This window comes from Stenella coeruleoalba, assembly GCF_951394435.1.
Source record: "Stenella coeruleoalba genome assembly, chromosome: 3".
NCBI lineage: Eukaryota > Metazoa > Chordata > Mammalia > Artiodactyla > Delphinidae > Stenella > Stenella coeruleoalba.
In genome coordinates, this window is record NC_137148.1 from 69,474,995 (window position 1) to 69,481,063 (window position 6,069).

The 6,069-nt window shown below is 37.6% G+C and overlaps 1 pseudogene across 1 annotated transcript; it reads left to right on the forward strand.

Annotated features, from left to right (window-relative positions):
- Window positions 1-2,222: 2,222 nt before the first annotated feature.
- On the forward strand, window positions 2,223-3,483 carry LOC307184599 (large ribosomal subunit protein uL30-like; annotated as a pseudogene). The gene is made up of 2 exons: window positions 2,223-2,397; window positions 2,810-3,483. The product of its transcript is annotated as a large ribosomal subunit protein uL30-like (transcript).
- Window positions 3,484-6,069: the final 2,586 nt, after the last annotated feature.

Consider the following 6,069-nt stretch of genomic DNA (forward strand, 5'->3'; position numbering starts at 1 on the left):
GCCAGCCATGTCAGGAATAGGTCTCACCCACAAGAGGGCCAACACCAGCTCTAGGACCCCCAGGGCCTGCAGCCAGAGACCCTAGGATCCAGCTCTGCCTGCCAGTGGGCTGGCACTAACACCAGGACTTGGCTTCACCCATTGGTGGGCAGGTACCAGGCCCAGGATCTCCTGGGCCCTGACACCACCCATCAGCAGGTAGACAGCAACCCCAGGACAACCACAGCCCTTCACCCTCCCTTGTCAGGACCCAGCCAACCCACCAGCAAGCTGGCACCAGACCCAGGATGCCATGGGTCCTGGCCCTACCAAACAGCAGACCAACACTAGCTCTGAGATACCTTTGACCCCTCAGCCAGCTGCCTAGGATCCCGCCCTATTTACCAATGGGCCAGTACCAGCTTTGGGACACGCTAGAACCTGTAGCTAGTCATATTAGGAATTGACCCCATGCACCAGCAGGCCGACACTAGATCTGGGAATCCTGGCCTCACAACCACCCACCCCAGAACCTGATTCTGCCTACCAGTGGGCCAGCACTAGTCCTGGGTTCCCCCAGGGTTCCATAGCCAGCTACCTCATGACCCAGCCCTGCCAACCAGTGGCCAGTAGCCTCTGCACAAGGCAGGGCTGGCTACCAACTGGACCAGGGGCCAGCCATGCCTACCAGACTGCAAACAGTAGTCAGCCAGCCACAACAGAGGGACCCACACATTCCAAATAGGGAGTACCACTAGAGAATATAGCTCTGATGACTGCTAAGATGCATAGGATGTCTCCTACAAAAGGCCACTTCTCCAAGTTGGGAAATGTAACCAACCTACGAGATACATAGGAATAAAGTCAGCAAATTAGGTAAAAAGAGATGACAGAGGAACATATTTCAAAGGAAGGAATAAGACAAACCCCCAGAAGAACTACATAAAATGGAGATGGTAATGATTATAAAGATTATCAGAGACTCAGAGAAGAATGAATACAGTGAGAAGTTTAACAAAAAGTTAGAAAATATAAAGAAGAAGCAAAAAGAGCTGCAGAATACAAAATTGAAATGAAAAACTACACTAGAAGGAATCAATATAGATTATAAGATACAGAGGAATAAGAATGGATCATTAAGCTGGAAGGCAGAGTAGTAGAAATCACTGAAGCTGAACAGAAAAAAAGAAAAAAACAACAAAAAGAAATTAGGACAGTTTAAGAAATCTCTGGGACATCAAGCATACTAACATTCACATTATAGGGATCCCAGAAGAGAGAAAGAAAGGGGCAGAGAACATATTTGAACATAATAGCTGAAAACTTCCCTAACCTACGAAAGAAAACAGATATCCAGGTCCAGGAAGCACAGAGAGTCCCACACAGGATCAACCCAAAGAGGACCAAACCAAGACATACTGTAATTAAAGTGGCAAAAGCTAAAGAGAGGATATTAAAAACAGCAAGGAAAAGCAACAAATTACATACAAGGGAACTCTCATAAGGCTATGATCTGACTTTTCAGCAGAAACTCTGCAGGCTAGAAGTGGATGGCACAATATATTTAAAGCAATGAAAGGGAAAAATCTAAAACCAAGAATACTCTATCTGGAAAGGCTTTCATTCAGATTTGATGGAGAGATCAAAAGTTTTACAGACAAGCAAAATTTAAGAGTTCAGCACCACCAAATCAGCTTTATAAGAAATATTACAGGAACTTTTGTAAGTGAAAAAGGAAAGGACACAACTACAAATGTGAAAATTACAAAAGGAAAAAGCTCATCAGTAAAGGCAAATGTACAGTAAAGGTAGTAAATCAACCACATATAAAGTTAGTAGGAAGGTTAAAAGACAAAGGTAGTAAAATCATCTATAGCTGCAGTAAGTAGTTAAGGGATACACAAAACACAAATGTATAAAATATGATGTCAAAAACAGCAATCATGGGTGAGGGGAGTAAAAATGTAGGTTTGTTGAAATGAGTTTGAAATTAAGAGATAATCAACTTAAAATAATCACACACACACACACACACACACATATATATATATATATATATATATATACACACACACAGAGATTGCTATATATAAACCTTATGGTAACTACAAACCAAAAATCTATAAAAGATACACACACAAAAAAGAGAAAATAATCCAAACATAAACTAAAGATAGTCATCAAATCAGAAGGGAAGAGAACAAAAGAAGAAGAAAGGAACAAAAAGAACTACAAGACAACTCCCAAATAATTAACAAATTGGCCATAAGTACATACCTATCAATAATTACTTTAAATGTAAATGGACTAGACACTCCAATCAAAAGTCATACGGTGCTCTTTCCTGGCTGGAACCATGGAGGGTGCAGAAGAGAAGAAAAAGAAGGTTCCTGCTGTGCCAGAAACCCTTAAGAAAAAGTGAAAGATGGGACTTCCCTGGTGGTCCAGTGGTTAAGAATGCCTTCCAATGCAGGGGACACAGGTTCAATCCCTGGTTGGGGAACTAAGATCGTACATGCCACAGGGCAACTAAGCCTGCACACTCTACAGCCTGTGCACCACAACTAGAGAGCCCATGTGTTGCAACTACTGAGCCCATGTGCTCTGGAGCCCGTATGCCACAACTAGAGAGCCTGCACACTGCAACTACTGAGCCTGGGCACTCTGGAGCCCATGTGCCACAACTAGAGAGAAGGCTGTGCGCCACAATGAAAGATCCCACATGCCGCAATGGAGATCCCACATGCTGCAACTAAGACCCGATCCAGCCAAATAAATAAATAAATAAATAAATACATGAATACATATTTTTTTTAAAAAAAAGAAAAAGTGAAAGAATTTCACAGAGCTTAAGATCAAGAGCCTAAGAAAGAAACCTGCCCAAAAGATGTTTTGAAAGGCAAGGAGGAAGCTTATCTATGAAAAAGCTAAGCACTATCACAAGGAATACAGGCAAACTGAAATTTGAATGGCTAGGATGGCAAGAAAAGCCAGCAACTTCCAGGTACCCACAGAATCAAAATTGGCATTTGTCATCAGTATCAGAGGTATCAATGGTGTAAGCCCAAAGGTTTGAAAGGTGTTGCAGCTCTTTCACCTCTGTCAGATCTTCAATGGCACCTTTGTAAAGCTCAACAAGGCTTCAATTAACATGCTGAGAATTGTGGAACCATACATTGCATGGGGGTACACAAAACTGAAGTCAGTAAATGAATTGATCTACAAGCATGGTTTTGGTAAAATCAACAAGAAGCAAATTGCCCTGATGTATAATGTGTTGATTGCTTGATCTCTTGGCAAACATGGCATCATCTGCATGGAGGATCTGATTCATGAGATTCATACTGTTGGAAAACTTTTCAAAGAAGTAAACAACTTCTGTGGCCCTTCAAATTGTCTTCTCCATGAGGCAGAATGAAGAAAAAGACTACCTGTTTTGTAGAAGGTGGAGATGCCGGCAACAGGAAAGACCAGATCAACAGGCTTATTAGAAGAATGAACTAAGGTATCTACCATGATTATTTTTGTAATCTAGCCAGTTAATAAACAGTGACTTCAAATTGAAGTCAGAAAACAGTGTTTTCAAATTGAAAAAAAATTTCACAGAGTGGCTGAATGGATACAAAAACATGATCCATATATATGCTGCCTACAAGAGACTCACTTCACATCTAAAAATACACACAGGCTGAAAGTAGTGGATGGAAAAGGTATTCCATGCAAATGAAAATGAAAAGAAAGCCAGGGTAGCAATATTTATATTAGACAAAATGACTTTAAAACAAAGACTGTAACAAGAGATAAAGAAGGATATTACCTAATAATCAAGTGATCAATCCAAGAAGAAAACATAACAATTTAAAATATACATGCACTCAACATAAGAGCACCTAAATACATAAAGCATATATTAACAGACACAAAGGGAGAAATTGACAGCAACACAATAATAGTAAGGGCCTTTAACAGCCCCACTTAAATCAATGGACAAATCATCCAGATAGAAAATTAATAAGGAAACACTGGCCTCAAATAACATATTAGACCAAATGGATTTTATACACATATATAGACCATTCTATCAAAAAGCAGTAGAGTACACATTCATTTCAAGTGCACGTGGAACATTCTCCAGGATAGATTACATGTTAGGCAACAAAACAAACTCTCACTAAATTTAAGAAAACTGAAGTTATATCAAGTATCTTTTCTGACCACAAGTCTATGAGACTAGAAATCAACTACAATGAAAAAACTGCAAAAAACACAAACACGTGGAGCTAAACAATATGCTACTAAACAACCAATGGATTACTGAAGAAATTTAAAAAGAAATTTAAAAATACCTGGAGACAAATGAAAATGGAAGCACAAAGATCCAAATCCATGGGAAGCAGCAAAAGCAGTTGTAAGAGGGAAGTGTATAGAAATATAAGCCTAAGAAATCTCAAGTAAACAACCTAACCTCACAACTAAAGGAACCAGAAAAAAGAAAACACAAAACCCAAAGTTAGAAGATATAGAAGAAATCTAAGTGTCCATTAATAGATGAATGGATAAAGAAGATGTGGAATATGGAATGGAATACTACTCAGCCATTAAAAAGAATGAAGTGTCATTTGCAGCAGCATGGATGGACTTGAAAGGTATTATGCTAAGTGAAATAAGTCAGAGAGAGAAAGACAAATACTGTATGATATCACTTATATGTAGAATCTAAAAAAACACAACCAACTAGTGAATATAACAAAAAAGAAACAGGCTCACAGATATAGATATCAAATTAGTGGTTATCAGTGGCGAGAGGCAAGAGGGAAGGGGCAATACAGGGGTAAGGGATTAAGAGGTACAAACTATTATGTATAAAATAAACTACAATGATATATTGTACAATACATGGAATATAGCCAATATTTTATAACTACAAATAGAGTAAAATCTTTAAAAATTTTGAATCACTACATTGTTCATGTGTAACTTATCTAATATTGTATATTAACTATACTTCAATTAAAAAATAGGATTAAAAAAGGGGGTCCTTGTTTGTGGAAGTTTCAGTGCTCCAATAAAATGCAATACAACTTTGATTAAAAGATCTGAAATGATGTCCTGTCCCCATTGGCCACAAATTGAGCTTTGAGGTTAGAGTCACAACATTTCCCTGGCAAATCCTTCAAATACCTAGTCACCATTTGAAAGAAAAACTGTTCTAAATGTAATGTTATACATTATGGTAATATTAAACCTTCCTTCTGTTAAAAACAAAACAAAACAAAAAACCCAAAGTTAGGAGAACAACAACAGCAATAAAATTAAAGATCAAGGCAGAAATAAATGAAATAGAGACTAAAAAAATTAGAAAAGATCAATGAAACTAAGATCTGGTTCTTCAGAAAGATAAGCAAAATTTATAAATATTCAGTCAGTCTAAACAAGAAAAAGGAGAGCCCATATCAATAAAATTAGAAATGAAAAAGAAGTTACAACTGATGCTCAAGAAATACAAAGGATTATAAGAGATTACTATGAACAATTATATGCCAATAAAATGGACAACCTAGAAGACATGAACAAATTCCTAGAAATGTATAATCTCTCAAGACTGAACCAGGAAGAAATAGAAAATACAAACAGACTAATTACCAGTAATGAAAATGTCAGTAAACAAACAAACAAACAAACAAAAAGCCCTCCCAACAAACATAAATCCAGGAAGAGTTTCACAGGTGAATTATACCAAACATTTGAGAAGAGTTAACACCTATCCTTCTCAAACTATTTCAAAGAATAGCAGAGGAAGGAATGTTTCTTAACTCATTATATGAGGCCAGCATCACCTGATACCAAAATCAGACAAAGATACCACAAAAAAGGAAATGACAGGCTAATACCACTGATCAATATAGACTCAAAAATACTCAACAAAATATTAGAAAACTGAATTCAACAATATATTAAAAGGATCATACATCATGATTAAGTGGGATTTATCCCAGGGATACAAGGATGATTCAATATCCACAAATCAATGTGATACACCACATTAACAAAATGAAGAATAAAAATCGTATGATCTCAACAGATGCAGAA